Raw genomic sequence first — 25,478 nt, 5'->3', positions numbered from 1 at the left:
GACTAGCTTCAAAGTGTCTAGGCAAACATTTATTTAATTTCCTATGTTTCTGTAGAAATGATAATACCTAACAAATATTACTTACTCTTTGTCACATGCTGTGGTTTACATATCTCATATTTTAATTCTTACAACAAGCCTTAAGGTAGGTGCTAAATGCTATTATTAGTTTAACAAGGACAACCTGAACCTTCAAGAGGTATGTACATTGCCCAAGGTCGCAAAGCTTGCAAGAGGTTGAGCTGGGAAAATCTTTTCTCTAAAATTCATGTTCTTAACCACTCACTGTCTTACTCTGACATATATGTTCTAAACTAGTTTCAAATGTATCTTTAAAAATAATTTAAATATGGATACTTTAAAACACATAAATATATAAATAGGGATATTTATATAAAGAAACATTTATCCTCGTTCTGAAGTAAAGGCTCCAGATACTCTCTGCTCCCTATGCCCCCTTTTAGGTCACAAAGGGACCTCTTTTTATGCATTGTCCACCAAAGGGGTCAGGGTTTGAATTCTCCCCTAGTCTTTTCCTTTTTTCCCTGTTGTAAATGAATTACGTATATGCCCTGAAGTAATTAGCAAAGACGCTGTTGTTCAGGTGAATTTTAAAATAATTAATCTGACCTAATACCTGTCAAGAATAATTAGGAGAAAATATGTCCTCCCTGAGCAGCTCTTTCAAGCTAAGATGCTAAAGCACGATGTCTCCTGTGTGTGCACTGCATGTGCACTGCGTGTGCACTGTGCTAAAAGTGAGAGGGCTAAAAGTGAGAGTAAATCTTAATGGTTTTAGAGGAAATGCTAAAATGATACCTCTTCAATTGCCACCTGGGCATCAGCTCTTCAGTTTCTATATCTGAATAAAAACAAGAAGCTGAACTAACGACAGGGATTCTGACATGAGTGATATCAGTGACTCCTTAAGACATTGTGGTTTGCAATTAAAACTTAAAAACTAATCCCTCCTCTTCCAAAAGGCTTTTGAATGAAGTCACATGCCCCATTTCACAGCCTGTTAATTTTCTTATCATAAGAGCTATTCAACTGTCTTCTAACCCTCTCTCCCATCCCCTACCTGTCCTTTTTTAAATGTTTAGCATCCTTAGTAATCTAATTAACTGGTGAAATTTCTCATGTAATAACCAAGTCCTAAGCAGTATGTTTCGAGAAAGATATTTTAGGAAAAATCAATAAGCAAGCTTTACCCACAGATGCAGTTTGTCAAGAAGGGGAGATAATCTCTGGCTGCAATGACGGCAGGTTTGAATATGATGACATTTGCTGTCCATGATTGTCTGGAGCCCTAAGCACTGCTCTGTCATTGTATAGCAACCTCTCTGCATGCCCTCTAACCTTGCCTTCTAATATATTAAGGGGCTTGTGGAAGAGGAGAACACTGGAGAACTTATATCTCACATCGCCACGCAGTTCAGAGTTAATAATTTCCTTATTAAACCTATGAACCCTTCACGTTTTGTAGTCCTGCCTGCCCAACCCCCTTCTAAGTTAGTTTCTAGGCAAACCAATAAACATGGAATTACATTAAGCTCCTTATTTCAAGGCTGCAGTTCAGGATTTTGCTGCATATTTGTTGGCTCATTTATGGAGACTGCAGCATAATATTCATTAATTCTGTTTAATCTCCAGTACTTCAGTGATTTGATTCTCAACCACATTACCTATGCCAGTTTGTCCATGTTTAAACCACCCCAGTGCTGTGATGCTGTTCTATATGTTGATTACCCAAAGGTTCTGTGAGCTCTAGTCTGGAATCACAGAGGCAGATTATCCACCATTTCCAGTTCTTGGTGATCACTCAGCACTTGAAGGTAACCTATTAGAAAATTTAAAATTTCAGCATCTGTCTTGAATGGCCAACATATCTGTAGCTGACTTTTAATAAGAAAGAATGTGCAGTTTAGGAATAGTCTGAAAAGGTAATAAGCATTTGCAAAAAGAAGGACATTGTTTGCTTTGACAAATTAAGGTTTTGATGTGAAAAAGAGCTTCTTGGAAATATCCCTTTATTGATATGAATCAAGGAATTGAGGTTTTAATTTCAAACTTACCCAGCACTATGTGAGAATGAATATTAATCTTCCAGCAGAACTGTTCTCTGTTTTGAATGTTGAATGTTTTGAGACATTCTCTAAAACACTCTTGCAAGTACTCTCTCGCTCTCTCTTTCTCTTTCTCTTCGTGTGTGTGTATGTGTGTGTGTGTACATCTACGTCTTCACAACCAAACAAAAACATAAATTAAATGTTTACTCTCTAGTTTCATAACATAAAGTAATCACTGATATTGGTCACACTGAAGGGTGGCTTGGAAAGGAGAGAAGTGAAGTCCTTTCAAATGCCGATTCAATATCTTTCCTTCACCTGCTTTCTGGTGGGGAAGGGTGTATAAGGCTGGGTGAAAAAAGTCAATTGAGTAGTTTTTGCAGGCTCAACCAAACTGTAATAGTTAATAATAGTTTTACTGGCAGGGTCTGGAACGGTGGTGCTCCTGTGTGTCGCTGGTGATGGAGGCTCTGCCAGGATTTCTCATTGTGCCCCCATCACTAGTGACACAGGAGCACCACTGTTTCAGACCCTGCCAGTAAAGCTACTATCCGTCACTGAGAATTTGCGTGCATCTGTTCTTTTTTTTTTTTTGCGTGCATCTGTTCTAACAGCTAGTATTACTTTTCACTTCTAAAAGTACCGTGAGCCCTGTGATAGGATAACTTGAATCAGTAGAACCACAGAACACTCTTCACTGCCCGCTGTGTGCCACATAGTACTGCAGATTCCAAGGATTCTACAGTCATTAAAACAAGAAAGGGCCCTACCTCCATTCAGTTGTTAAAGTAGCAGGGAAAACAGACATAAACTATTGCAATGAGTCTATTAGTTATGCACATGTAAAGAAAGGCAAAATAGAAATTCAATGGCTATGGAACACACAGTAAGATCTAAATTACTCTAGCAATGATGAATTATATTTTTTTATTTATTAATGCTTATTTCCAAATGTTAGTTTGTACAAACATAAATCTGGATTTCATGTTACACCGAGGGAACTGTGTACAGAGTAGACTAGTAGACTCAGTAGTTTAAACTGTTTCTTTCTTTTATATATATATAAATATATATATATGTATATTTATGTATTTATGTATGTATGTGTGGCTGCGTTGGGTCTTCCTTGCTACGCGCAGGCTTTCTCAAGTTGCAGCGAGCAGGGGCTACTCTTCATTGCGGTGTGCGTGCTTCTCATTGCGGTGGCTTCTCTTGTTGTGCAGCACGGGCTCTAGGTGCACGGGCTTCAGTAGTTGTGGCTCACGGGCTCTAGGGCGCAGGCTCGGTAGTTGTGGTGCATGGGCTTAGTTGCTCCGCGGCATGTGGGATCTTCCTGGACCAGGGATGGAACCCATGTCCCCTGCATTAGCAGGCAGATTCTTAACTGCTATGCCACCAGGGAAGTCCCTAAACTGTTTCTTAAAATAGGTGTGTTTTTTTTTTTTTCCTTTGAGCTATCAGGGTATTTAGAAAACATTTCACCTAATCCTTCTCCAGGTAAGGAGAAATGTCTTATCCAAACTAATAATACCATCATTTTAAATGAATGGAATATTTAGTGTATACTAGGAACTATGTTATTCTCTACTTTTAACCAATTTTTATTGTGAAATTTAGTATCCTTAAGGATGAGTCTATAATGAAAGATATGTAGGTCACTGATTTATCAAAAAAAAAAAGAAAAAAGGAAAAAGACACGTATGTAATGCCACTCAGGTCAAGAAATGGATAATTGCTTGCTTCCCAGATTTGCTGAGCAGCCCAGCCTACTTCTGACTCCATTCCTTCCCCCCTCCCTACTGCCCTTCTTCTGAGGGTCATGATTATAATTTAGCTTTTCTTTATAGTTTTACACATTCACATGCATTCAAAAATGATGTATTTTAGGGCTTCCCTGGTGGCGCAGTGGTTGGGGGTCCGTCTGCTGATGCGGGGGGCGCAGGTTCGTGCCCCGGTCCGGCGGGATCCCGCGTGCCGCAGAGCGGCTGGGCCCGTGAGCCATGGCCGCCGAGCCTGCGCGTCCAGAGCCTGTGCTCCGTGGCGGGAGAGGCCGCGGCGGTGAGAGGCCCGCGTACCGCAAAAACAAACAAACAAAAATGATGTTTTTAAATGTACTTTTAACTTCAGATAAACTGATTTGTAGTAGTGTGTATGCCTTGATGTCTATCTTCTTTCACACAACTCAACATTTGTGATAGTAATTCATGTTCTTTTTTGTAGCATTACCTTGGTCATTTTCATTCTATTGTATGAATGTATCACAATTTATTCTACTGTAAGTATTCTAAAATTAATCCATTTTAGAATAAATGGCATTTGTTCGTCTGACTGATATGAATAGCATAACTCTAAATAGTCTTGTGCTTGTTTCTTGGAACACATGTGCATATATTTCTATCTCCTAATTCTCAAAATTTGGTGTTATGCTATATCCCACACTCATGTTTCTGTAGAATTCAAAGATATATTCTTATGAAAGAAAGTTGGAAAGGAAGGACAGGCTGAGGTAACATAATAGAACCAGATGTACTGAATTGGTTGCCTGATTGCAGTCTCACAGATTTTTGGTTCAGTATCTAATGGGTTAAGCTGGGTTCCTTCACGTGTCACTGAAACAAATGAATAGAAGAAGTAAATGATCAGTGTCATCTTTATGGTTACTAATTCTTTGTTTAACCTTTGGTAATATGGGTGAGATGCAATGCCTTCCTGCTCTTATGCTTGGTTCAACTATTTTTATTGCATTATTTCTGTTCTTTTGTCTAGCTAAGTTTTTCCCATCACAGAATATGCTGTTCCCTTTGCCTGAAATATGTTCTTATTGTAAAACTTTGGTCGCATGACTAACTCCTTTTGTTATTGAGGTAAAGCTGACGTACAGTGTTAGTTGCAAGTGTATGACCTAATAGTTCAGTATTTGTATACACCGCTAAGTGATCACTATAATAAGTCTAGTTACCCTCTGTCACCTTACACAGTTACAAACAATTTTTTTTTCTTGTGATAAGAACTTCTAAGATTTACTATCTTAGCTTCTTTCAAATATGGAATTCCTCCCTTCCTTCTCAGGATCATTTCATCTGAACTCGGAAATCTTCTTTGATAGTGCTACTGCCCCCAGTCACTCTCTATTACATTTACCCCTTATAATTGCTGTTAGTTAATTCATCTCTTTAATGGTTATCTTGTTTATAGTTTATTCTTTTTTCTGGTCCCTCCTTTCCCTGCCTTCCAGAAATATAAGCACCAGGAATCTCATTTCTTTTGTAGAACAAGTTAGCTACAGTATGTGGAACAATACCAGTTCATAATAGGTGCTCAATAAATGTCTAATGAATAAATGGAAGAAAGGAAGGTAGAGGTTTGGAAGGAGGCCAAGCAGTAAAGAGACTATTTGCATGTTTCAAAAATGCTGTAATTCTTCATGACAGGTGTAAAAGAGGAGATTTGTGGATTCAGGTCTTATAAGGAGACTAAGCAATCAAAGATACCAAACCATTGAAGGTTAGAAAGAAGCAGGGAGCTCAGTGTTTCCACACAGTGAGGCAGACTGAAAGCAATAAGGGAAACCAAAAGCCCAGGACGGTGTGTGACTGTCATTCCAATGTTCTATATATCTCTTTGCCAAGCTATACATACATGAATTCCTAACAGTCTGACTAATGTTCATCTCAAAGAAAGAATCTGAGTCAAAGTGACCTCAGGGTTACTAGCCATGGAAACAGAGGAGGGAGAGTGTGGTCATTAGATGCTGTTGTCAAAGAACAAAGGAGAGACAAAAAATAGAAGTTTGGTGCTCTCCCACATTGATTTGGAGGAAATTGGCCAACATCCAATGTGAGCAAGGCAGTTGGGTAACCCTGGGAGAATGAGTCGTCTTGGCAGGCTCTGCAGAAGTGCCTGCTTGTGTCGATCATCACTGTAATGACAGATACCAAGGGTCAATATTTACAAGGGTCCACTAGGATGAGTAGTAAGATGAGTCTAGGAGTGGTCCCCAGGAAATCACAGAGCAGTGAGGCTCATAGAAGAGATATAAATTCCAGGAGTTGACCAAACTGTTAGCTATAAAGGAAATGTATATTTAACACATGAAGAAAAGAGAGCCAAGTACTACTGTAGGCAGATCCAATAGGAATGTAATATAATACTTGTGGTTACAGACAGGGAAAATGTTTAAATATCTGTAGTGTCAAACTGCCATATATTAACGCTTTAGTCAAACACGGTTTCTACCCATTTAGGCTATCTTCCTTCCCTGCCAAAGATGGCAACTTTCATTTTACCATGTTAGTGAGTAAGGGAAATGACTCATTTTACAGACAACTTGGCAAGACTATAAGTAAGAAAAGGAGGGCATGAACTGTGTCCTGTAGGTAACAAAATGCTTTTCTAAAGTCATTGCTGGGGAAATAGTAAAACATTACAACCCAGGAAGTCCAGGTAAATTATATGAGAGAGTAGTCAGTAGATGTCACAGGGGAAAAATACAAGCATTTCTGAGAGGAAAAGTAAAAGGCTTTGATGTGATGTCTCTGACACCTAAGTGGAGCAGAGAATCTGAGGCAGAGATCCATGCCTCTCATTTGTGAGAGCTCGAATAGGGAGGGTTGTGCTGAGTAATTTTGCTTGACAATGAACTTAATACCTCCCTCCTCTTCCCCTCCCCCCAAAAAAAGCAAAATTAAACTAGGTAGCAGAGGTAGATCATCTCCCTCCTAAAGCCGACTCAGCATTCCACAGCATTTATACATCAAATTCCAAGAACTAGGCTATAAAATGTGGAGTTCATTTTGCCACCTTGCAAAAGGAGCTTCAGCTTCTCATTTCTCTTACCTTGTGATGAGGAGGCCTTGAATGGGTCGTTCCTGAGGACCAAAGAGACCCAAAGAGTGATAATGGCATCCCAACCTTGATCTCTGTCTCCCCTAAGAACTGCCAAGCCCTGTGGGCCTTGAGGAATTTTCTGTTTCTCCCCCAATCTCTAGGAACAAAGGTGTGACTGACTCTTTCAACTGAGTGACTCTCAAGGATCTGTAGAGAATGAACTCTTTCATTAAAGTAGCACATTAAATCCCAATGCTAAGAGGAGAAGCCAGTCTCAGTACAACCCTATGAAACATCTTATTCTCTAGTCTAGGGGTAAGGCAATGAAAATTCTCAGTTCCTGCCTCACTTAGAGGTAGTACAGGTCAGGACTTCCCTGGTGGTGCAGTGGTTAAGAATCCGCCTACCCATGCAGGGGACATGGATTCGATCCCTGGTCCGGGAAGATCCCACGTGTCGCAGAGCAACTAAGCCCGTGCACCACAACTATGGAGCCTGTGCTCTAGAGCCCGTGAGCCACAACTACTGAGCCCACGTGCCACAACGGCTGAAGCCCACATACCTACAGCCCATGCTTCTCAACAAGAGAAGCCACTGCAATGAGGAGCCCATGCACTGCAAGGCAGAGTAACTCCCACTCGCCCCAACTAGGGAAAGCCCGCCCGCAGCAACGAAGACCCAACACAGCCAAAAATAAATAAAATAAATTTCAAAAAATGTTAAGGGTGAAGGGTTTTTTCTTTTTTTAAAAAAAAAGGTAGTAGAGGTCAGAGAATAATTGAATTTCAGAGCTGAAACGGATATTTCTGACTACCTACTGTAATCACCTCACCTTCCTGTTAAGGATATTACCAGGAAGGAGAAGTGACTTATACAGTTCATCCCATCATGGGTTTATGTAATGTCTATTTACATAGCACCAAACATACTTTTACCAGGCACTTCATTATTGGTTATACAGATAAAATATGACTAAGACTTGATTCTTGCCCTCAGGAACTTGCTATCAATTGGGCAGTTAAGATGAGTAAACCGAGAAAGGCATTGCCGTAGTACAAAAGAGGACAGTGTACACAGTGGTTAAGAGTACAGGCTGTGGGTTGAAGCTATCTGAGTTCAAACACAATACCACTGCTCACACGTTGGGTGGCCTTGGGCAACTGAGTTCACTTTACTATGCTTCAATTTCCTTTTCCATGAAACGTTGATAACATTAGCATTTATCTTATAGGGTTACTTGATGATTAAGTGAGAAAATGTATACTCAATGCTTAGTAAAATATTTAGTAGTAGTAATCGATCAATAAATGTATTATTATCAGTAGTAGGTGCAATAGAGTAGGAACATCATCATTATCATTAGATTCCAGGTGTGGTAGTTTAAAAAGAAAGCTTCCCAGCAGTGGGATTTAATAGTCCATGATTATATTAAGGTTTAGGAAGAGTGTTCTGGCAAAAGGGGTTAAATTATTTTCTGGTTTCCTGGACTTTGACTTTGTGGAGCCTTCTGAATGTCAAGGTTTTGGCTAGAGCTGTAACTGAATTGCAAACATAACTCTCATGCTCGTGATGATCCTGGGTTTATATGCCATGTGTTCCAGAAAATGGCAGTGAAGTTTATGAGGAAGAAACAGCTCTTTCTCTTTCACACAAAGGTGAAGTTTCAGTTGGAAGTGTGGCTTCCTAGGGTGTTTGTTCTTACCCCACTGACCCAAACAGAGTGAACTATATGACAACAGGGTGTATATCACAGTATGTCATAGAGATGTAAGTTGGTAACATTTTGTATCTTCCACTGTAGGCTGTAAGTATTCTGAGGTCTGGGATGTAGCAGTTATCTATTGCTGAGTAACAAACCACTCCAAAACTTAGTGACTGTTTTTAGTGACTGAAACAACAGTAGTTATGGAATTTGCATTTCGGGCAGGGCTCTGTGGGGATGACTTGTTCTGCTCTATGCTTGACTTGAGGCTGAGATCCACTTTCTAGATGGCTCACTCATGTGGCTGGCAAGGTGGTGATGGCTTTTGGTAGTGAACTCAGTCAAAACTGGAGTACTCATTTCTTGCTGGCTGCTTATTTGGGTTTCCTTACGGCATGGCTACCACCTCAGAGCAGTCAGACTACTTACATAGTAACTTATTGCCACTCGTGAGTGTCACAGAAGTACCAGGCAGAGATGTGTGGCTTTGTAAATCTAGCTTCAGGAGTCAAATAACGTTACTTCTGCCATAGTTGCAAGTGCATCCACATTCAGGGGGAAAGAACATAGGCCCTCATCCCTCTATGGTGGAAATGTCAAAGTTACATGATGAGAGGGACATGTGGGTATGACTCTGTTGAGAAACACAATCTGCCAAAAATGCCACTTCGGTTTTGCCCACCAGAGTGTCCAGAACAGTGGTGATACAACACGGGTACTTAATAAATATAGCTCTGAATGAATTATAGCACTGAATACATTGAGTGAATGAAAATAAATGAATAGATTACTATTGCTACCCCAGTTCCTGACCCTTTCTGAATGACACGGATATTAGTATCAAGCTTGGCTCCTGGCTTGAAATTTTGCTCTTTAATCTGGGCACTTACTTATGTATGTCTGTAGTTGATGTTGGAGTCTTAAACTCCTTTGGGGAATAAGGAAATGATTACAAAGACAGAGCGGTAGTGCCTTTGAAGAAAAGTAATTTGAATAAGTGAGGCAGAATTTGGTTGTAAAGATTTATCAAGTCGTCAAAGAGAGGAAAATAGTTCTGAAGGAGGAAAATAATTGATGATGAACCAGCGTGGTTGCGATGAAGGAAACAATATGATGACAAGAGATCGGGCAGCTTCTAGGGGAACAGCAGCCAAAAGAATCATCAGCAAAACTCTGTTTAATTAATGAACGGCAGCAGAAGAGGGTGCTCTAAAAAGATTAGAGATGGCACTTGAGGCTGTGCCTCCTGGGAAATATTGGATGACTGAAGTACTTCTGTGTGTGATGTGATTAAAATAATCAACTAGATTATTTGAACATTGAATCATGAATTTAAAAGATTTTGTCTGCCTGTGTAAAGCAAACATAAGACAGTCATTTTTGATTAATCTTGGCGAATAGGGAAGACCACCAATATAATGGTTGTTTCCAGAAGCCATAGTGGAAATGTCTTATTCTTTGTCCATAGCAACCTGATATATTATTGTCCATCAAGATTTTAACTCTGTGCCCTTATTATAAAATATATTTGGAGCTGACAGTTGCAACTTGAACTGTGTAACTTAGGATAAAAGGTACAGATTGTAAATTTCTCCTCTGTATCATCCATGATTATTTTTATTTTTTTAATGAAAACGAAAGAGTGTGTAATCTTGTTAGTAAGTGCAACTCCTCAAACTTCAGAACAGAAAAAAAAATAGAATTTTGTTGATTATGTCACTCTTGATCATTTTGCCATTGTCAAGTGTTTCTTGGATTCTTCCAGAATGTTGACATTTACCCAACTTTGATTGAAGTTAAGGGAAAACTGTATTCCCTTTTTATTTGCTTTTTATCATCCTTTTCTAAAATTTTGTTATAGGAAAAGAGGCACACAGGGATTTAGCTATAAGGCTTCTGAGTGTTATGAATTAACAAGAGAGCAGTATTATTCCCATATCTCTGATTCCTACTGTCGTGGTGGGAATGACCAATAATTACGTTTTTTTTCTTATTTCACTGTACTACAATAAATGCATGTTGCAGCTGAACGGGTTTGACAGAAAACATACTTCAAGTATGTGACTACATTTACAGTTATTTACATATTAATGGTATAGGATTTGGACATAATAGTGTTATCACTGGCTTTAAAAAACACTTAGAATATTCTTTTAATTAAGTTTAGATTTGCTATGAGAGTTTGAAAATATAATTTTTGCCGAATTCTAAAGCTGAGTAGTCAAAGACATTATTTAAAAGTTCTCATAAACTTTAAATTATGCTTCAGTTGATGTTTCTTGCTAAGCAGAACATTAATTTGGTTTTGCTGTATATAAATATATCAAAATTAAGAAGTAAATATTTTCATCGGCTCTTTAGACACTCGGATTAAGGTATCTGAAGCAGGCTGGTCAGGAACCTTTGACCTAGTAGTGGAGTTTACAGATATGGCAAACCCCTACGGCAGATTAAAACATTGCATACAAAGACACCAGCTATGTCTTCAAAACACACCAAACGTCACTGCATAGTTTGTTAAGGTGATCATATAAGAGGGCGAAAAAATTCAGGTGGGGCTTTGGCTACAGAGTGAGACACTGCCGCCCCAAGCTACAGTACTTCCACTTCTTTGTTCTCACTAGCTCCTCACTTCCCACCAGCACCTTTCAGTAGAGTCCTAATCGCCACCTATAATTAGATTTTTATTTGTGCCTTAACATGCTTAACGTCCGCCTCCCTCAGACAGGGGATACCCTTGATGGAAAGACTATGGGTAATTTGTGTTTCCCTCTGAATTCCTGATACTTAGTATAGGACATCACATATAGTAGGCACTTCAGTTAATTTTTATTAAATGTTAAAAGATGCCATTTTGGGAAAGAGATTTCTCATTTAACCTTAATCAGAGGAGCACCAGGATTGGTCCCAGGCATAGACTTTAGAGCCTCAGTTTACATTCATATATATGTGAAATCATCAGCACTGCCTTCTCTCAGGCAACAGAGTCACATGCGTTTAATTCAGGATCTGTTTTCTTTTTTTTTTTTTAACATCTTTATTGGAGCATAATTGCTTTACAATGGTGTGTTAGTTTCCGCTTTACAACAAAATGAATCAGTTATATATATACATATGTTCCCATATCTCTTCCCTCTTGCATCTCCCTCCCTCCCACCCTCCCTGTCCCACCACTCCAGGCGGTCACAAAGCACCGAGCTGATCTCCCTGTGCTATGCGGCTGCTTCCCACTAGCTATCTACCTTACGTTTGGTAGTGTATATATGTCCATGCCCCTCTCTCAGTTTGTCACAGCTTACCCTTCCCCCTCCCCATATCCTCAAGTCCATTCTCTAGTAGGTCTGTGTCTTTATTCCTGTCTTACCCCTAGGTTCTTCATGACATTTTTTTTTTCTTAAATTCCATATATATGTGTTAGCATACAGTATTTGTCTCTCTCTTTCTGACTGACTTCACTCTGTATGACAGACTCTAGGTCTATCCACCTCATTACAAATAGCTCAATTTTGTTTCTTTTTATGGCTGAGTAATATTCCATTGTATATATGTGCCACATCTTCTTTATCCATTCATCCGATGATGGACACTTAGGTTGTTTCCATCTCCGGGCTATTGTAAATAGAGCTGCAATGAACATTTTGGTATGTGACTCTTTTTGAATTATGGTTTTCTCAGGGTATATGCCCAGTAGTGGGATTGCTGGGTCATATGGTAGTTCTATTTGTAGTTTTTTAAGGAACCTCCATACTGTTCTCCACAGTGGCTGTATCAATTTACATTCCCACTAACAGTGCAAGAGGGTTCCCTTTTCTCCACACCCTCTCCAGCATTTATTGTTTGTAGATTTTTTGATGATGGCCATTCTGACCGGTGTGAGATGATATCTCATTGTAGTTTTGATTTGCATTTCTCTAATGATTAGTGATGTTGAGCATTCTTTCATGTGTTTGTTGGCAGTCTGTATATCTTCTTTGGAGAAATGTCTATTTAGGTCTTCTGCCCATTTTTGGATTGGGTTGTTTGTTTTTTTGTTATTGAGCTGCATGAGCTGCTTATAAATTTTGGAGATGAATTCTTTGTCAGTTGCTTCATTTGCAAATGTTTTCTCCCATTCTGAGGGTTGTCTTTTGGTCTTGTTTATGGTTTCCTTTGCTGTGCAAAAGCTTTTAAGTTTCATTAGGTCCCATTTGGTTGTTTTTATTTCCATTTCTCTAGGAGGTGGGTCAAAAAGGATCTTGCTGTGATTTATGTCATGGAGTGTTCTGCCTATATTTTCCTCTAAGAGTTTTATAGTGTCTGGTCTTACATTTAGGTCTTTAATCCATTTTGAGTTTATTTTTGTGTATGGTGTTAAGGAGTGCTCTAATTTCATTCTTTTACGTGTAGCTGTTCAGTTTTCCCAGCAGCACTTATTGAAGAGGCTGTCTTTTCTCCATTGTATATTCTCACCTCCTTTATCAAAGATAAGGTGACCATATGTGGGTGGGTTTATCTCTGGGCTTTCTGTCCTGTTCCATTGATCTATATTCCTGTTTTTGTGCCAGTACCATACTGTCTTGATTACTGTAGCTTTGTAGTATAGTCTGAAGGAAAAGATTTTTGTTGTTTTTCTCTTAGTGATTATGAGCCCTCTTAACTCAAATACACTTGAATTTATACTTTTTGATCGAAATTATCATTACTTTTGGATCACCCCAGGTAGAAGTTCCAATGATATTGTCCAAGTTAATTTATCTTATAGAAAATTTAGGATGGCTGCCCATTTCTGGTGTAGTGAATTTTCCAGTTCCTAACAGAATATCACCCACAGAGACTTGGCTGCTCCTTTCAACAAATGAAAGGGAACACACTAATTTCTTAGCTCATCCCAGGATACAAGACAGCACCATGAATCAAAGATCAGAGTTTTGCTTGATTCAGCCACCAAATGCCACTTTCTTCTCAGTGTCATCTAGCGATGACACTTGGATCTCTGCTCATCCTGACTCTAGCCAAGAGATAATTGCTTGGACTGAAGCCTAGGCATGCAGTACACATTGGCTTCCTGTTGGGAACCACACTCAGAGAGAGAGAGTGTGTGTCAACCTTCGGTTCTTACGTAGCTTTTTCAAAGAATTCTTGACATCGATGATTCCTCCTTGCAATTTTTGGAATACTAAGACTATATAACAATTTATTAGGAGCCTCTTTAGCGACACCTAAAGACTGTGGGAAAGATGAAAAGAATGCACACAAAGGACAGGTGGACTTGCTGGGGCTCAGCGTGCTGTTTGCTCTGTTTGTATGTCATTTACTGCTGCTGGCAATTTTAAGAATATATTCTTCATTGGATATCTGAAATAAAATACGTTTGTCTCAACTTACCCTAATTCAGCCTTTGAAAAAGTTTATCTTACTTTGGAAAAATAGTTTAAGCAAAGCACTTGAGGGAAAACGGGTTAGAGAAAATGTCTCCAAAAACTCAATGTCTTCATTAGTAGAAGTTACAGCTACCCCACTCATCTTTTAGATACTGAAATCTGACCTAACAAAATGAAAAATAAATAATCTAATTAAATATCAGGGAACTCCAGTGGTTATTAAGTATAAATACAATTAATGAATACAAAAGGACTTTCATAGTACATTATATTTTACAATTATTTATAATAGAAATAAAATAAAGATAATAAAAACCTTGGAAACTTTATTAATTGTAAGAGTTTATCGTGCTTGCAGTTACTGTGTTTTGTTTTGTTTTATTTTCCTCAGAAAACAGGTTGAAACCTCTAATTTATTTTATGAACTGCCAAATTTTGCAAAAGAGTCTAGGAGCTCATCATGATTTGCCCCCTTCCAGAAATTCGTGTATTCCTCAGAAATCAATTCTACTTAAAACTTTCTGATTAATTCAATCATTTCTGAGTGTTCTGGGAAATAATTTATTTAATAATCTCTGCTTTGGAAAAGATATTTGGAAAAATGAAAAAAGAAAGAATCATTAATAGAGTATGAAATAGGTTTGTTAGTTGACTCCAAGGAGGGTGGGGATTAGACTGTGGACGCAGAGTTTATAAGAGAAGAGGAAGAAATATGGAAGCAGTCATTATAAATACAGGAGGAAATCACATCTGTTAGAACTCATGGCCTGTGGCTATTCTGGACCACAGTTAGGAAAATGATAAAGTAGATCTAGGTGGTAGACCAGGCGTATGACCCAAAGTAAATCCGTTGAACTGTGTGTGCCTAGACTCTTGAGCCTCAAAACATTCTCGTTCCTATTGGAAAAAAAAAAACCACTATTATTTTCTGAAACCACACACACACACACACTCTACAGTGCTCGTACACTGGGCATCTTTGCATTATTAGGAATTGATGGTAGGAAGAGCATCATAGCTCGACAGAGTGGAGAAGTGTTTGTGAGAAGTGTTTGTGATAGAAAGGATTTTCGTACTTTAGAAGGCAAGTGTGATCACAGAATTCTTAAATCATGGCAAAGAACTCATTTCTTTTTGCCCTGTCAGACATTTGGTATTTCAAAAATGAACAGCTCTTACATTTTTGCAGTTACAGCAAGGCCTTCTCATGACTGCCATGTCCTGGCTGCTGACCTTTGCTCCAGTGTCATCTGGTGTCACTTTCCACCTTGCTCGTCTCACTGCAGCTACTCTGTTCTTATTTTAGTTCTGTGCTCCGATCTCTTTTCCAACACCTAGCCTCACACTTTTCCCCAGAGGAAGAATCTTTCTCTTTCTTTCTTTCCCTTTCTTTCCTTCCTTTCCTTTCTTTAACCTGAATGCCTTCCTATCAGCCTTTCTGTCTTCCTTTCTCTTTTCTTTTTCTTTATTCTATCTCTCAGCTCCTTTTGTAATTAGTCCCTTCTCATGTTTCTGTCCTGTCTGACATGTTTCTTACTTGGAGATACTTTTCCTGTGCACCTCATCTAAGATGGGTTCCCCCGTCTTACCCTCAGCTGTTAACTGCCTCAATATCCCATTTTCACTTAAGAAGTAAGAATTTTTTATTCTGCACTTCTTTGATATTGATATTTACATCTATCAGAATAATTTAACTCTGGGACATGAATTCTTATGACTGTCTGAAAACATTCTGAGGGTGTATACCAAAGAGTTTCTGTTTTTCAAAACTGTTCATAAATCATTTTAATAAGTAAAACGAAGACTCTTAGAGCTACACATTTTCATTCATTCCAATTTCCATAGAATCAATCGAACAAATATTTTTTTCTCTGCAGAGAGATCAAGATGGTTTTCCTCCCAGATACTTTAGTTTTCTATTCTTAGATTTGTATGTATATATCTTTGAGTGTGTATGTGTGTGTGTATATATATATACATATATATATATGTAAAAACTGTATTTGCTCCCACTCAAATGTGGAAAGAATAAAATATGATGCTTTATTCCTCCATAAGTGTACTTCAGAAAAACTTAAACTTCCTAAGGGAATGTAATTCATTATGAGGTGAATACTCAGTGAAGTCATAGTTCACACTTACTATCAAGGTTATTCATCCCATCTCAAAGGGTGTTCCATCGTTTCCTTCCCAATGCAGGCCCGCTCTAGGTGCACGGGGATACCTACCTGTGCCCAGAGATTTGACAAAGGGGCCTATGGTCTGCATGTTCTTCTCTTCCTGACTTATAATAAATTCTAGATTACCATAAGTGATCTTTACTAGACTCTGAGTCATGGTTTCACATCTTGCTCTACCTGCTGCTGAAGTAGCTTAAAGCTGGTATAACTCATGGTCTTTTCAGAGTACAGTGGTTCCCTTTCTGCAGTAACTTGGCTCCATCTTGATTTTCTTTGCTTCAGATGCTCTGAGAGCATCTGAAATGCCTGCTTTCCAGGTCCTGGCATAGACTCTTCATGTCAAGGCATCCATCCCATGGCTACCTATTCCCTTACCATGGTGGTCTCAGCCTCCCCAGGAAGTTTAGCTCTCAATCCTCAGCAATTCCACTGGGGGTGTACCAGGCCTTCTAGATCCCTCTCCAATCCTGTGCAGACCTGACAGTATCTCATGTCTACTCTCTTCTTAAACATATCAAGCCACTCTCTTTCCTTAGCTATAAACAACAGCTAGCAAATCCTTTTCAGAGGGAAGAACTTTCAGGGTACTTAGCAAGTGAAGAGGCATCACCATGCAATTTAAAAAGCAGACCTTCAAAGCAAAATAATTTTCTAGGTACCTCTCTTGCAAGAAGAGGTTTTTTTAAAAGTTATATATAAATGACTGTGAGACCACTAACTAAAATACACATCTAATTAATATATATTTTTTCATCCAACACTGCCTTCTACCTTGTTAGCTACAAGATCCCTTGGAATTTTGAGATTCTGATATTGTTGTTGACATAGGGTATTAGATAAGTTTTTTCTAATAGGAAAAAAAATAAGTCAGCATTGAGACTTGAAGCTGAATCGTGACTGTGTTATTCTGTGCTGAACTTGCTCTATTTTTACCTGAGGTAACAAACTTCATGGCCAAGCCTTCATGGTAGAATGGGCACAAAGAAAGAAATTGGCTTACCAGTAAGAAGAGGTACTAGGAAAGTGTTTTAAATTTTGACATCTGGTATCATATATTATGTTTAGTTTGGACAGAGTAGTCTTTTTTTATTCACTATGACTGGCCTCACCGGTCAATTAATGACAGAAATAATTTAAAGAGGGGAGTCATTTAAAAATGTTTGATATAGATGTACTATTTTAACTGTCATTCACTTTACAATAATTTGAAGCAGGGCTACATTTACTGTTATTTGGTTTTTGTTTTTGTTTTATTTTGTATCTTAACATGAATTTACTTATCTTGTATAAACTGTATTTATAATGCATTGTCTTTTATTTCCATGTTGTTTGTCTTTTTTAAGTGAAATGAGAACGTAAATGTATTTGTAAAATGATCCAAGACTATAATCCTCATAGATTTTATATTCCTCTGCCTAATTTTTAAAATTATGTTTTTCTATACATAATTCAAGACTTTGTTTGTAACCTGCTTAAGTATTTTGAAACCATTAAGCACAGACTTCAAAAGAACTGCTCTTTCCATGCTCATATTCCATTAGGTTATATAAATAACAAAGAAGTAATAAAAAGGACACCTGGGGGAAACAAATTGAGAAAAAGCACAAATTATTCTTGATAAACATGCAGCTTATGTGGTGGTGGCAGAAATGGGAGAGTATTAGACCATAATTTAGTATCCTGGTGCAGTCCTTGGTTGATGAACATAAGTTTTAAGTCTTGCAAAGAAAATTGGTATTCTTAGTTAACCCAATAGGTTAGTTAAATTGAGACCAGTTAAAAGGGCTTCTCCCATGTTTACACACATTTTATATAATCATATCAATCATGCATGTATTTTGTATTTCTTTTCTTTTGTCTTTTAGCTTGGTCGAATTCAGTAGCCTTCTGGAGCCCCTTCTCCTGGACACCTACTCAACTATGTGTTGGGAAGACCAAGGCGAATAAGGACTGGACTCTGAATGCAGTGAGGGTCTAAAAGGGAGATAACAAACACTCATCCATGCTTTATGTAGTAAATCCCACCAAGCACAAAAACTAAAAGTACATCGTTTCACATATTAAAAATAGGCCCCTATGTCACTTATTCTTATGCCAGTTTTTCTTCAGTATTTTATGTAAAATTTTACTTGATAATTTAGATCAAGTTTTAAAGATGTAAAAATATCTGGATAAAAGTATGTGCCCTTATCACTAATTGTCAGTCTACATCAGCTACTATTTATTTTAAAGTACTTCATTCCAGTGTGAGGAGGGTTACATTTAAATATTTCTCAGTCTCCTGAGATTTCTGATTCATATATGTAGCTCTGAAATACTGTGAGCAGGGTGCCATTCAATGCTTTTATGGAGTTTTTTTTTTTTTTTTTTTTTTTTGCTGCTCGTGAACTGCTATGTGCCAGATGCCCCATTCATAACATCTCTTAACTCTGATAATGAGTAGATGTCATTATTTTGCCTTCCAGCACTTCTGATCAATATCAGGCTAATATTATTTTCTCTCTGATTTTCCTTTATATTTTCAAAATTTATAGCAAACACAAAATGAAGTAATTATTTAATGTTTAACACAGTACAGTTGTTTTTTGACTGCCCTCTAAGCCCTTGCAACTAGGATCGACTTTATTACAAGTTTAAAAAATTATGAAAATATTTTAGCATAAATATTTATTTAGTGGTACCCTTAACAGTGAATTTATGAGTTTTTTAGGCCACTTTTCAAACTCATTTTAGTTTCAATTAAGATTTGGTGGAATATTTCTTAAACTCATATAAGAAAATATAAGACCTAAAAAGGAAATGTAAGTCACATTCTTTAGAATTATCTTTCTGTTTATACCCAGTATTTCTTAGTTATCGGAATAAAATTGTGAGCCCAGTGCCTGACACATATTTGGCACTCAGAAAAGTGTATTAAATGAATGCATTCAAACTGAAATAACTTAACTGCTTAGTTAAGGCTCCTCTTGTTTTAGGTGTTTTTTTACAAGATTCTTTTCATTTTAAAAGAGATAATAGAGACTTTAGAAACTGAAAGGTAATGTTAATAGGAATCATAGCAATTATCTCGTCTATCTTCTCCAATTTTCAGATGGAGCTGACAAAGAAATTAAGTGATTTAACCAATGGCAAGTTAAATAGACTTCAAACTTTCAGATGTATTATTAAGCCATGTAGTTAATTTGGTTCAAAGTTTTGATTTAACCAACATGTATTAAGTATGTGTAATGATGAAGGCACTCTAATGAGCGCCAAGCTTAAAAAAAAAAAAGAAACACGAAATTCCTACCCAAAGTTTGTAAACTACGGACTAGTATTTGGGAACCACTGAAATTTGATTCTTAGGCTCAGGACTGGAGTCTGGGCAGGCGATACTGATTTGAGAGTCATTAGTATACACTTGTAATTGAACGGATGCAGTGATTGAGATCACACAAGAAGAGGAAATAAAACGAAAGAAAGAGTAGAACTAGTGGATTCCTGGTGAAGACGTATTTATAAGATGATACAAAGAGAATCAGGGGGGAAAAGAGACATATAAAAGGAGTGAGAATCAGATGATAAATAGTTCCTTGAAAATCAAGGGACAAAGAGAACCAGGTAGTAAATGATGGGAGGTTTCTTGTACCTTGCAGAAAACTCAATTATGATGAAGACTTAAAAGACACTATTAAAATCAGACATTCAGCATCACTGGGGATTCTTGCAAAAGTGCTTTGCTACAAAGGGAGTAACATATGAGCCACAATGAAGATTGCAAATTCTTGGAAAGAAGGAAAGAGGAGGAAAGAAATAATACAAATTAAAAGACCAGCATTTTCCAGAATGAGTTCTGCTATCTTCACAGGTTTTAGTAGCTATTACTTGAAAAATATAAAGGAGAGCGTTGGGGTAGAGAGTTCACTTGTGAGATATCTTGAGGAAACAATTTAAAAAGTTAATTTTGCTGCAGGACTTCAGAAAATTTATTTGGCAAATGGGAATGGAGAATATCCAAAAGAGGGTATATTTGGTCATCTATTTTCTTTAAAAAAAAAAAAACAGTTTTTGGGATTACTATTCTATATTAGTCACTTGGGAAATTTTGCTTTGGAATAAAAAGAAAAAGCCAAGATATTTAACACTAATAGAAAAAGAAAGAAGAGAAAGAAACAACAGGAATTCAAAAAAAATTCTCCAGCTTTATTAAGATATAATTGACATATAACATTGTGTAAGTTTAAGGTATACAATATGTTGATATGATACATTTATATATTGCAAAATGATCACTACCATAGTACTAGCTGACACCTCCATCATGTCACGTAACTACCATTTCTTTTTTGTGGTGAGAACATTTAAGGTCTACTCTTAGCAACTTTCAAGTATATTAAACAGTTTTATTAGCTAAAATCACCGTAACGTAATTAGACCCAGAGAACTTATTCATCTTAAAACTGGAAGTTTGTACTCTTTGGCTGACATCTCCTGATTACCCCCAACCCCCTGCCTCTAGTAACCACCATTCTAGTCTCTGTTTCTATGAATTTGACTTCTTAAAAATTCCACATATAAGTGATATCCTACAGTATTTGTCTTTCTCCAACTTACTTCAGTTAGCATCGCGCCCTCAAAGTCCACCCATGTGATAGGTTGAAAGAAACCTTGTTTGTGTTGAGGTGTGAATCCCTTCTACTCCAGGATAAGTTTGATTAGATTTGAAAGCCCAAATATTGGAATTTCAATATGTTTAAAGGTTCAGTGCAAATAAAGACCTTCTGAAGTCAAGTGTACACTCAGATAGTGACAGAGCCATGCAACAGAATTTCTATTCATTTGTGTTTTCTTCACAAAGACATCCAGGAAAGATGCATCAAAGGGGAAACCTAGCAGAAAATCTTAAACCAAAATAATTGGTAAGGTTGATTAAGAGAGGAGAAAGCATGAAGCAAAGAAACTTAGTAAGTACTTTTTTCCAGCTTTATTTCAATATAAATGATATATAACATTGGGTATATTTAAGGTGTACAACATGTTGACTTGATACACGTATATATTGCAAAGTAATTACTACCATAACATTAGCTAATACCTGAATCATGTAGCATAATTTCCATTTATATTTTGTGGTGAGAATATTTAAGATATACTCTCTTAGCAACTTTCAAGTGTATAATACAGTATTATTAACGTAAATTACTATACTGTACATTAGATTCCCCAGAACTTATTTATCTTATAACTAGAAGTTTATAACCTTTGACCAACATATCACTTCTCTGCCACCTCCCAGCTCCTGGTAACCACCCTTTTTTTCTCTGTTTCTACAAGTTTTATGAATTTTGGGTTTTGTTTGTTTGGTTTTTTTAGATTCCATATGTAAATGAGATCATACAATATTTGTCTTTCAGTGTCAGGCTTATTTCATTTAGCATAGAGCCCTCAAGCTCTATCCATGTTGTCACAAATGGCAAGGTGTCTTTCTCATGGCTGAATAATATGTACATATGTATATACACCCCCCACCTCATCTTTATTCATTCATCTGCTGAGGAACACTTAGGTTGTTTCCATATCTTGGTTATTGTGAATAATGCTGCAATGAACATGAGAGTGCAGATATCTCTCCCAAGATCCTGTTCTCATTTCCTTTGTATATATACCCAGAAATGGGATTGCTGGATCATGTAGTAGTTTTATTTTTAATGTTTTGAGGAACCCTCTTAGTTTTCCATAGTGGCTGCACCAAGTTACACCCTCACCAATGGTGCAGGAGAGTTCCTTTTCTCTACATCTTCGCCAACACTTGTTGTTTCTCGTCTTTCTGATAATAGTCATTTTGACAGGTATGAGATGGTATCTCATTGTGGTTTTGCATTTTTCCGGTGATTACTGATGTTGAGGACTTTTTCATGTACCTGTTTGACTGTCTTCTTTGAAAAAAATAAAGAAGATTGAAATCATATCAAAAGACTTTTTGTACCACAGTTGCATAAAACTAAAAGTTTTCCTAGTTTCCTAGTTTCTCCTAGTTTACCAGGAGAAAACTGAAAAATTAACCAATATGTGGAGATTAAACAGCATGCTACTGAACAACCAGTGGGTCAAGGAAGAAATCAAAAGAGAAATCAAAACCATTTCTTGAGACAAATAAAAATGAAAATACAATATACCAAAACTTATGGAATGCATCTAAAGCAGTTCTAAGAGGGAAGTTTTTAGTGATAAATACCTACATGAAGAAAAAAGAAAGATCTCAAATAAACAACCTAATTTTACAACTCAAAGAACTAGAAAAAGAAGAACAAACTATGACCAAAGTTAGTGGGAGGAAAGAAATAAAGATCAGTGCAGAAATGAATGAATGAGAGACTAAAAAGAAAATAGAAAAGATCCCTGAAACTTGAGTTTTTTTGAAAAGATAAACAAAACACACAGACCTTTAGCTAGACTTATCAAGAAAATAAAAGAGGATTCAAATAAACAAAATTATAAATGAAAGAGGGTACATTACACCTAGATACCACACAAATGGAAAGGAATATGGGAAACTACTATGAACAATTATGCACCAACAAATGGACAAACTAGAAGAGATGAACACATTCTTAGTAAGTACTTCTACTGGTCTTACATTCCTGCTCATTTTCTGGCATTCCAAAATCTTATTTGAAATTTTGGACATAAACATTCTTAGAAGAATCCACTGGTTAACAAAGAACATTTTGTTTCATACTTAAAATTTTCTTTTCAATTCCTAACTGGTTTTCTGTATGTGAGACATATTGTTTTCTTATATCAAGTGAATGCTGTCGGGAGTGATCTTCCATCACTTGTTCCTGTTTCTGGAACATGGCTTGCTCTGTGGCTTGGCATTTTGGGGCTGTCCCTTTTAGACAAGTCTTGAATAAACCATCTTCTCACATAATTTGGCAGAAGCAAAATGGCATCCTCATGTAAAATGTCACCTGCTCTAGACTGGCATTATTCTTGAGATTATAAGTATTCGAATAATGCTCTAAGATTCCTCTCTGTTTATCTCAGAAATATTATTCCCTGATGGTTTCTAAGAGGATAGATTTGGTTATTTTATTAGGTCAAACTTTAATCCTTGATAGAGAGCAAAATATTTTAAAAATGGAGCCTAGGACAGATAAAGTTTGATTTAGTAATTAAACATTAGAGCTGGAAAGGAAAATAGAGTTCATTGAATTCAGTGATTAGTGAGATGACTCTAGAAGAATTTCTGTTTCAGTACCATTGTGGAGAAAGAAGGTAAGCTAAATTAGGGTTTTTGGTTCCTTGGTTTTCTCCCCTCATAGCATTTCTTTGGGTTTCTTTTTACATTGTGTTTTTCTTTAGTAGATTAACATTTTATTTTAAAACAATAATTTAATATAAATATTTCATATTGAAAAGTTGGAAAATTAGTTTTTAAGGGATTAAATGATTTTCCCAAGTCATAACTCTACTAAAAGATACAATGGGAACTAGGAACATGGTTTCTTGTGTTTTAGTGCTTTTTGATTTTTATTTCATGTTTTTGTTCTATTAAAGATCTAAGAACCCAATTGGAATTCCATAATAGGACATGATGGCTTAAAAAAAAAATAGAAAGAATGAAAGAAAAGAGTTATAAAGAGAATTAAAATCATCAATAATTATTCTTGCCTACTGCATTTTTCCTTCAAATAATTATTTCTTCACCTGTTTATATTCTTCATACTGTATGTGATAAAGAATTTAAATAATAAAATAAAAATTTCCCCAAAATGTATTCATCTCGATCAGGGTTTCTCAACCTCAGCACTAAAACTTTGGAGTGACACATTTTTTTGTTGTTTGCTGTCCTATGCATTGTATAATGTTTAGCAGCATCCTTGGCCTCAACCCACCAGATACATGGAGATATGACAGTCTTTTACTCAGTCACGATAATCAGAAATGTCTCAGAGAATGCCAGATATCCACCAGAGACAATACTACCCCTGGTTGAGAACGATTGATCTAAATAATGTACAGTCTAGATCCAAACTGAGACACCAAACTGAAGATAATCTTACCATATGTTAGCTATTGTGAGTAGACACTTGTTCCAAGATTTTAAGCAGTCCATTGTGATATTTTAGAAATTCTAAGGAAAACAGTCGTGGCTGTAAGAAGTGAGGCAGGTGTGGGAGTCAAGCCTTAATGCAAGCAGGTGAAGTGGGCTGCATGAGTGTTGACTATGTGCTTGGTGGGTGTGGAGAGTCCACAAAAATATTTAATATTCTAATTTAATTGAACTCAGTTCTTGTTAACTTTTTGTATTATGTGACCCTACATGTAATAGGCCAAAAGAGTTAAATATTTGTCTTTGATGGCTGGACAAGGCAGTCAGACTCTAGAGTAGAGTATGGTGATGGTGATGGGGATTTTAAGCTTGCCACTTTGATGTCCAGATGTGTCTTAGAATGAAAGACGGAAAAAGTCATGAAGAAAGGGCTATCTTGAGGACTAGCTTTCCCTAGTTACAATAAAAGGGAATTATTTTTTGTTTTTTGTTGTTTTTTTTTACTTTGTATTAGTGAACAGCTATTAATCCCAGTGTGGAATTGTTCCTCTATCACCCACATAGTTCTCTTGAGTCTCTCAGCCACAGTGTCTGATCACTTCCTGGTGTAAAGCATGACTCAGCTTTGCCCAACTAGATTACTTTCATGCTATTTTCTGTACTTGTTCTATGGTCATTGGCATAGAGGTAACTATTACTTTAGCATTTTGACCTGTAATGATTTTATAAAGTAGCTGGGACAGTGATTATCTTACCTGTCAATGCAAAGAGCCTAGCCACAACAGGAGAGAACTAATCCACCAAGCAAAAAGATACAAAGGCAAACAGACCCTGAACGATAAAGCACCTCAAGACTTCTTTAATCACCTGGATCCAGCTGTATCTGAAGCTCAGGTTGCCCCTTGGACATCCAGCTACATGAGTCAACAAAGTAACCTTTTTTTTTTTTTTTTTTTTTGCTTCATCTAGTTTGTGTTAGGTTTGCATCACTTACAATTGAAAGAGGTCTGCTGAGTATGGAGAATATTCCCATTGAGCAAATGTGAGCAAGGAATTGCAAATGCATAGAAATAAAATGACAGCTATACAGATGAAAGACTAACATGAAACAACAAGAAAAGCCCCTTGAACTTTAATGCAGGAATAATGAACAAATAAAGAGTATGTGTGAGCTATCTCACAAAAACCTGTTCTTCAAGGAGAAGCAAGGCATCAGAGAAAAATGACCTCATAACAGATTGAAATAAAGACGATAATGGAGGAGGAAAATGTCCAGAATCAAACCAGAGAGTGTGTCCTTCTATT

General features: G+C 37.0%; 1 long non-coding RNA gene across 2 annotated transcripts in view; it reads left to right on the top strand.

Annotated features, from left to right (window-relative positions):
- LOC149749781 (uncharacterized) overlaps positions 1-24,960 on the top strand; it is a 76,344-nt gene extending 51,384 nt beyond the window's left edge. For both annotated transcript variants that reach the window (XR_016392521.1, XR_016392522.1), the window contains one exon: positions 18,004-24,960. This is a non-coding gene — a long non-coding RNA (uncharacterized LOC149749781). The remainder of the gene's footprint in view (positions 1-18,003) is intronic.
- The last annotated feature ends 518 nt before the right edge of the window (positions 24,961-25,478 follow it).

This window comes from Delphinapterus leucas, chromosome 3 (assembly GCF_059928025.1).
Source record: "Delphinapterus leucas isolate spDelLeu-1000000601 "Yukka" chromosome 3, BTC_Dleu_Yukka2, whole genome shotgun sequence".
Taxonomy (NCBI): domain Eukaryota; kingdom Metazoa; phylum Chordata; class Mammalia; order Artiodactyla; family Monodontidae; genus Delphinapterus; species Delphinapterus leucas.
This window is presented reverse-complemented; position numbering and strand designations above follow the sequence as displayed.